The 8,822-nt window shown below is 41.8% G+C and overlaps 1 protein-coding gene across 1 annotated transcript in view; it reads right to left on the reverse strand.

Moving 5' to 3' along the window:
• SMPX (small muscle protein X-linked) overlaps positions 1 to 3,553 on the reverse strand; it is a 54,521-nt gene extending 50,968 nt beyond the window's left edge. Inside the window, exon 1 of the mRNA XM_039222563.1 lies at positions 3,473 to 3,553. The gene's annotated coding sequence lies outside the window, so the exon portion shown is untranslated. The remainder of the gene's footprint in view (positions 1 to 3,472) is intronic.
• Between the last annotated feature and the right edge of the window lie 5,269 nt (positions 3,554 to 8,822).

The following is an 8,822-nucleotide window of genomic DNA, read 5'->3' on the forward strand; positions in this document are numbered from 1 at the left end:
TGTCAACACAGGCAGCTGCAAGCCTCACCTGTCTTCTCTTCTTTTTTGTTTTTTTTTCATGTTTATTCACTTATTTTGAGAGAGACAGAAAGAGACAGAGCACGAGCAGAGGAGGTTCAGAAAGAGATGCAGAGAAAAGATCCCAAGCAGACTCCACACTGACAGGGCAGAGCCCAATGAAGGCTTCGGTCCCACGAACTGTGAGATCATGACCTGAGCCGAAATCAAGAGTCAGACTGAGCCACCCAGGTGCCTGTGTCTTCTCTTCTCTTCTCTTAACGAAATAGCCTCAGAAGGGAAATAGGACTTACATGACTGTGTCATTTCCCTAAGATGCAACAGTGCTTTCTTCCCAAAGGATTCGTGATTTCTTTCAAATCAGGAGACCTGGCTTAAAGCACAGTGACTAGTGGCCAAGGTTTTCCTGGCACTAGGGGGACAGAGAACAGCCTGGCTCTGGCCTGTTATCACACGTATAAGTTTTGTCATAGCTAGGCCTATAAAATGCTGACAGGCCCAATGGAAAAAGGTGAATGTTGAGTGAATGAAAAACATATCGCTACTTAAACCCCAAGTATAAAATGGGTTGAGTGACATTCCTCTACTGACTGGTGTAAATGTAGGTGCTAACCTGTGAATAAATTTATGAACACAGACAGCAGTGTGAGCATTTGCTACAAGTTCTGTGCAACCTGGCCTATGTCACCTAACATTTCGAGGCCCCTTTCCTCTTCCTCAAATTTTACCTGATTCACAGGCTGTGGTGAGAATCAAAATGACATAATGTTCCCCAAACTACCTTGTCAACAATAAAGCATGATGCAAATATTTATTGTTTTATTGCCACTGTCCACAGCTAGTGACTTTTCAGTACTTTACTGATCTACAGCTTAAAGTATGGAGCGAGAATTGATGGAGGCACCTGGGTGGCTCAGTCAGTTGAGTGTTCAACTCTTGATCTCAGCTCAGGTCCTGATCTTAAGGTTTATGAGATTGAGCCCCGAGTTGGGCTTTGTGCTGACAGTATGGAGCCAGCTTAGGATTCTCTCTCTTCCTCTCTTTCTCTGCCCCTCCCCCCACTCCTGCTCACTTGCATTCTCTCTCTTAAAATAAATACACATTTTTTTTAAAAAAAGAATTGATGTAATGACGCCTCTTACCACTTGTAAAGAAAAAAGAGCTGAGAACTCTGAAAAACATTGTCTTTTAGATCTTCAAAGTCTTAGGCTCTATTATATGAAGTCAAAAAATTACATAATTTTTAAACCTCTAATACATCCAAATATAAGTCTTTGGAGTCACATACATGAAAACAATGAGATTTTTTTTTTAGTTTCACTTGAATGTCTTGATAATACATAGATATATAACCTCCATCCAGAAGAGTTTAGTTAGAATTACTTTCGTTTTGGTTAAAAAATTAAAAAGCAACAAGAAATTGAACAATTAGGAGTGCATTTTTCTCTGTGACCTGTTTCATATAGATTTCTGTCTTTCCCGCAGTGTCAAAGAATCAATGAAGGCTTTTTAATTTTTGGATCTAGGATACATAGTTCAATTTCAAAAGGAAAATCTGAGCAGTTTAATTTTTAATGTTTCTATTCCTCAAAAGCTATTAGAAGTCATGCAAAGCAATAATTCTCACAGGACTTTAAACATCTCTGCATATAGTTTTCTCTCTGTGTGTACAACTACAGTCAAACCAATATCATTTGAAACTTTTAAAAAGTTACTATACATCAATTTGAAACAAGAAGTAGGAAACTTCTTTTGTTATTACAATAGAAACATGTAAACAAAAAATGGGCAATGAATGTGTTGCTCATTCTAACTAACCTACTGGATTGCTTTGTTTTTTTGTGGACCTCTCAAGCTAAAAGATCTACTTTGGCCTCCTCTCCTATATAGCCTCTGTATAATCTCATTTACATATGAATTCCTTCTTAACATATATGTCAGTCTACAGTAGAGACATCTTTAGAAAGTTGGTCAGATCCCAGCTCTCATTCCTTGCAAATGGGCTATATAACATTTGTATAAATCAGTCCTGCAGCCGTTCCCGCTGTCCTCATTATTTGCAGAGAAATCAGGGCAAGGCACGCTGATGAATAAAAATAGACAGTGTTCCCTAGCTGTTTCCCTGGCCCTGCATTCACCTCCATGAGGGATGCAGTGTAGAATGCACCTTCCTTCTTTATCTGCACGCCTCATCTCACCACCAAAAAAGAAAGCTATGCCTTAGACGCACAACTCTACTCACAGCTGGCCACAGCTTTTCATCCAAAGAGGTACTCTTTAAAGCACTCTATTACTGTGTCTCCTAGTTCTGGCTAAAATTTGGGAACACGGAAAGTTTGACAAGACATATACTGACTTTTACAAAGTCTATACTATAATGGAAATGCTTGCCACGTTAGCACAGTGGGGTTTTCCTGGAAGATGTGCAGGTCAGTGAGGAACTTTAATGGTCTGTATGCTGAGTCATATACAATATACCTCTGCTGATGTTTTGATTGGGTAGCACCTAATATCTGACTTCTAAATAAGACCTTTTCACTTACTAAAAATTTGCCAACATTAATATCACTAATTTAATAAGAAGGGATTCAGTGTAAAATAAATCAATATCTGGATAGAAAGGGCTTTGTTCGTTCTTTTTCAAGGTCTATTAAATGGCTGAAGCTCACTTTCATGGGGAATTATCTTCTGTCCTACAGCTAAAAATAATCCCTGAGAAGGGTGTAGAAAGATGTTCAGCTGTCTGAACTGACTAACTCCTTATTCATTTTGCCTGAAATATGCCGAGAGGCAAGAGACACTCTCATCGTTGCCGTGTCTCAGAACCTGGTGTCCACCCAGAAACAGACAGGTGCTAACTTCCACCCTGCTGGGCACGGGGAACACCGTGACCAAAGTGGTGCTTTCAAAAAGATGGATTTGTAATGTCAATCAATCCGTACAATGATAGAACTTTATCATTGAGGCCAAGCCCAGTGCTTAAGGAGAGGGGCAAAGCATTTTAAACTTGTACTGTGCAACAACTCCGGCAATCATTTGCATTTAGGTAAGTCAGAGCACTAACATTATAGCTTTCTGCTGCTGCAAATTCTCCTGATTATTTCTAGGCTTACAGCCCAAATCACTCTGTAGCTGACTGACTGTAACTCTGGCCATAAGAATGAAATGACATGATGTTCAGGGTCACAGTCATCCTATCTGGACTGTGGAAATTTTCGTAACGTCACCATCAATGAAAACTACTTTTAGTTCAATATTCTTTCAAATAGCTCCCTTCCATACACACACAACTTATAAAACAGAATCAGCAATACCACCACTGAACAGTGAATTTACAAGGAAGCTACATCCACTAGTCACAAGCCTACAAAGTTCTAAGTAGTCACTTCAAGTTAGGTATCAAGGAAATCTCCTTCAGAAATCCCAGCTGCCCGAGCTGGGTCCTTCTGCTTACCTGCTTTATGAATTTGTTTACTGCCTAAGGAAAGTCCCAAGCAGCCAGCTGCAAGAATACAAGGCTCCTCAGAAGGTGGAAGGGACGCCCGGTGTCCTCTGAGCTGTGATCTCAATTCCGATGCTTTGCATGTGGCTGAAATAGCTCAAGTGTTCGGTGCCTCACCCGGTACTGAGAGCTGCTCCCCGCTCGGGGCTGGAGGGAAACTCGGTTTAAGGCTAAGTGTTAAAGAGAATTCCTGTCATAGCTCACAGTTGTTCTTCCTAAATATAGAGTTTGATACAAGCCATATACTGGCTGCCTCTGAAAGTCCTGACCGTGCTGAAAGCAGGGCTCAAATGTCAGCCGGAAGGTGGCTACGGAATCTTACTGCTCTCCTAATCTTCCAGAAGATGCTGGCAGTGCTTTCTCATTCTGAGGGGACACAGTGAAGTTTGAAAAGTAGGAAAAGTTTCTATCTTTAACATTATTACCTGGAGGCCAGAAGATGAGGGGTGTTCAATAAAAATTAGAGAAGCAGCATGGCGCCCAGCTTATCAGGGGCACAGACATGCTTGGTCACTAGGAGCTCTTAAAATTCTTTCATGATCAGCACTCAATAAATGGCCACCAAATAATGATAATTATAATATTATGTTGAACTATAAGATACCGGTTCAAATGTGGTTCCAAGGCTGAATACTTGCCTTCTCTGCTCTACAGCCTCTACTGGTGACAATGATTTTGATCACAGAGCACAGGAGACAACAGCACAAAACAAAACAAAGAGGAAATATCTGTTTTAAGTATTTGCAGGGGCCAGGACCTGGAAGGAGGCAAAACACGTTTTAAACCGAACACTACCAAATCCTAAGACACATGCTCATTATTTTTGTTTCGGTTTGGTTTTGGGGGTTAAGGGGAGTTGGGATTTCTTTCTTGTGCTCATCATTTTTAACACTACTTTTATTATTTTTTTTAAATGTTTTTTAATTTATTTTTGGAGAGAAAGAGAGTAAGCAGAGGAGGGACAGAGAGAGAGGGGGACAGAGGATCCAAAGCAGACTCCTCTCCGACAGTCTGACAGCAGGGATCCCAATGCAGGGCTTGGACCCACGAACCACAAGACCATGACCTGAGCCAAAGTCAGAAGCTCAACTGACTGAGCCACCCAGGTGCCCCAACACTACTTTTAATAATCCGTTGATTTACTTTGCTTCTTCAGTCTCTGGAACTTTACACAGAAGTTCCCTTCAGTAGAAGGATCAAATAGAGTGAGCACACTTATAATTCATCCACTACATGAAAGTAACTCCAGGTATGAGTCTCTGACAGTGTGGTCAGCCAGTAAACTACTGCCAGCGACCATATCCTCCCAGTTCTCTCATTATGTGAGGAGAGCAAGGTCCTGTTCATAAAAGCCCCTGAAGTCACATTTCTGTTCCCTGCAGCTGAATGCATTCCTAATGGAAGCAACTAGCTTGTTTTCTGGTTGGTAAAAAAAAAAACAAACTTTCTGTAGCTAGGAGGCCAGCAGATAATTGCAGTGCATCTCAGTTTGGAGCTCACCTTCCCATTCCATTCATGTGCTGTTCAAAAGAATCTTTAAAGTTTGGTTTAAGCATCATGCTTTGAGATCATGTGGCACCAAAAGTGAGTTATTTATCACTGGAGAAGAGAATACACTGAGTGCCTTACTATTTCTCCAGATGTTTGGCTACTCATGTGTCCAGAGCTCTTCACCAAACAGGAGGTAGCATCACTCCATGGACAAATAACACAATGAGCCATTCTTGACCCCTTGCCCTGCAGTTAGCGCATCAATCCTTCTGCTTTCAGTGACCTCTCAGTAGCCACTGGTGTTGTATATGTCAAGGCAAATGCTCCTGGCAGCAGTGTCTCGTACACAGGGCTGGCCCGACATGGGCATGGCTGCTTCTGTGGGAAGAACTGAAGTGAGTGGCATTATCAGGATTCCTTTGGTCATAAGAAACAAAAACCCAAAGTGAACTAGTTTCAGTCAAGAGGGGGCGTGGCAGATACTGTTGATGCCTTTCTCAATATCACCTGTGTCCACCTGAGCTTCCCTGCAGCAATAGACAGTTCCCAGTACACTGTCAGCTTCACACCTCAAAAGCCTGAATCTCTCTGCCTCCCTGCATTAGGGTTCTCTCTGTCTTCAAGACAGGGTGCCTGGGTGTGCTGCAGGCATGACCCATAAGTGCCAGGGAGCAGACACCCTAGATACAAACCTCAAGCAATGGGGATGGTGGTAAATACCCCCACCTCCCTGTCTTCTTGTGGAATGGTTCAAGATCTAGAGTTTCCCAGAGGTCCCCAACAGAATTTCCCGTACTTAAAGACTGTTTCTTTTCCCTCTCCTTCCATTTGTATCCTCCCAGTAAGAAATGGACTCATGTTGTACCCATCCACTTCATAATTGTCACTCACCAATCCAGTTACATGTTACTGTGTGCCTGGGGCTTCTTCTCTTATATAGGTTCCTTAAACTGACAAAGTGACAACAGTAGTAGAAATTTCAAGGGGCTGTGGTAAGAGGTCAAAGACAAGTATTTGGCTTCTTGGTACTTCTGAGAGACTGCCCCTGGGAGGGCTCTTCAGCTCACTGCTATACACCTCTCTGGAAAGAACCTCACCCACAGGTGTGAACCCCAATGGCCTCCTCTATGCTAGGTGGCCTTGCTCCTGGCCAGAAGTTGGGTGATTGACTCAGGCTGGGGTCAGTTAGAACCCTGGGGATTTTTAAGGTTATTTCAAATGCTTATTTATTTTTGAGAGAATGCAAGCAGGGGAGATGCAGAGAAAGAGGGAGACATAGTATCTGAAGCAGACTAGGAAGCCGACGGCATGAAGTCTAACATGGGGCTCGAACCCATGAACTGTGAGATCATGACCTGAGCAGAAGTTGAACGCTCAACCAACTGAGCCACCCAGGAGCCCCAGAACTCTGACATTTTAAAAGCTAGAGTGGAGAAATAGATTTGGCACTCTCTAGGGAGATCTGAATTCTTGGTTTTGGTTATTTCTGAGGGTCACCTCCACCCCTGCCATAATATGAAACTCCAGTGAAACTCTTTGTCCTGATTTGGATTGTCTCAAATCCAGACATAGAGACAAGGCTGCAAGTAATGGAATACCTGAGTAGCAGTGATTCACTCAGTAGAGTCATTTAGTGATCTCACAAGCCTAGAAACCTGAAGGGAGGTAGCTCCAGATTGGTTCAGAAATTTTATGAAGTCAAAAAACCCCAGGCAATTTCTAGTTCCTTAGTCTGCCACTCTCAACAAGTCAGCTTTTGGTCCTCATGCTTCTTACCTCATGCTCCCAAGATGGCTGCCATAGCTCCAAGAATCAGAATCTTCCACTAACATCCAAACAAGAAGGAACAGCAGGGATGGTGGGAAAAAGAGCTTTCCTCTTCTCAAGGAAGAAATTCTCCCAGAAGCCCCAACAGACTTCTCCCTACATTTTGTTAGCTGGAATTAGATCTCATGGTTGCAAAGGAGAAATGAGAAAGTCTCCATTTTATAAAAAACAAAACACCTTGAAAAAGATAAAGTCACATGACTAAGAAGTGTCTGAGTCAGAACCATAGTCTAGGTCTTCAACCTCAAAATTCCAGATGTTTCTTCATTTTCCTCTATGCAAGCCAACAGAAAGAGCCAAGCTGCTCATACCATTGCCCCATCCCTGAATGTCCTCATGGAGAAGGCTCTTACCATGTGCCCCAAATTACAGGCTTCTTTTGGGGGTCCTCTTTGCTCAGTTCTACTCTATTATAGGTCTGCCTACAGTTTGGGCAAAGAGTAAAATAAATCATATTATGAAAATTTTTTAATGAGTTAATAAATATTTGTACCATTATGTATAAAGACGTAACCCCCCAAAAAACTTTGTATGCTGGCAGAAAGAAGAACAATTGATAAATGAAAAATGATTAACTGGGAAGATATGAAAAAGAAAGTAGCTGTGATCTATGAAAACACTTTATTTTCCCATAACATATACTTCTATGTTAAATTTTAATTTTTGACACTATAACTATGAACAAATCAATACTTGGCTTTTTTTAATGTTTACTTAATTATTTTGAGTGAAAGAGAGATAGAGAGAGCAGGGGAGGGCCAGAGAGAGGGGGAGACAGAGGATCCCAAGCAGGCTCCACACTGTCAGCAAAGAGCCTGATATGGGGCTTGAACTCAGAAACTGTGAGATCATGACCTGAGCCTAAATGCAGAGTTGGGCACTTAACTGACTGAGCCACCCAGTTGCCCCTCAATTCTTGTGTTTAATCCAGGAGAGCAGGTGACAAGGTTTATCCTTTGGGGTGCATACTATGTGATGACTTCCTTCTATGATTTCTTGAGCCACTCCTCTCCTTAACCCTGGTCCTTCACAGTGACACAGCTGCCATGTTTATGACTCTTCCCTTGGAATGTTGCTTACTTCCATGAGTAGCCACAGAGAGGAAAAATAGTTTTTCCGAAAAGAAGTAATGTGCAGAATTATAACTCTACCCACATGAAAAAATCTTTTACATAATTATGCAGAACAGTTTAGCATCTCCTTGTCTGCAAACTTCTTATTTCAAAAAGGGAACTTCATTTCACCTTTGTATAGCTCAACAGCTTTTTTCCCCAAAATATTTTCCTTGCAGATATAGAAGAGCTATCTAGCCTCAGAAGTGAAATTCAGACTTCCATCTCCAAAAACATGGTGCCTGTTTCTCTGTCCCCAGAGAAAATTGCTGGCACCCACCTCTCAGTCATTCCCAGCTGGAAGAATAAGATGTCATTCATTTATTCATACATTCATCCATCACTTATTTTATTAAGTGCTTACTATGATTCAGGCACTGTGCTAGATGTTGGGGGTTTAAAAATGGGTAAGATATAGTTCTGTTCACCATGGTGTGGTGGAGGAGACAATAAATAACAACGTGGTTATTGGATTAAGGTGCTGTATTCAAACTGCTATAGGAATTCACAGTATGGTGCCCCTAACTCTCATGGTGCTGAAGGCTTCACAGAGAAGGATATGTTTCAGCTCAATGTCCTGAGCTTCTACTAAATGCCAGCACTGTTCTTTCCCCACTGTTACTGTAAGAAAAGAGTGAATAAGCCTATGTTCCTTCCCTCAGTACTTACAGTGGAGAAAAGAGGGTACAGACCAAGCTAAATAAACAAATCACAAGGTAATTGTATATCCTATTAAGTGATATGAAGACAAACAAAAGGCTGAGTAAGAGAATAAGCTGGAGGAGCTGTGGCGGGAGCAGTATCTCTCTAAGAAGTAAAATTGATAGAGCAAGAAAAGAACATTACAGGCAGTGGGAACTGCAGGTGCAAAG

This window comes from Hyaena hyaena, unplaced genomic scaffold (genome assembly GCF_003009895.1).
Source record: "Hyaena hyaena isolate Hyena2069 unplaced genomic scaffold, ASM300989v1 scaffold_1158, whole genome shotgun sequence".
Taxonomy (NCBI): domain Eukaryota; kingdom Metazoa; phylum Chordata; class Mammalia; order Carnivora; family Hyaenidae; genus Hyaena; species Hyaena hyaena.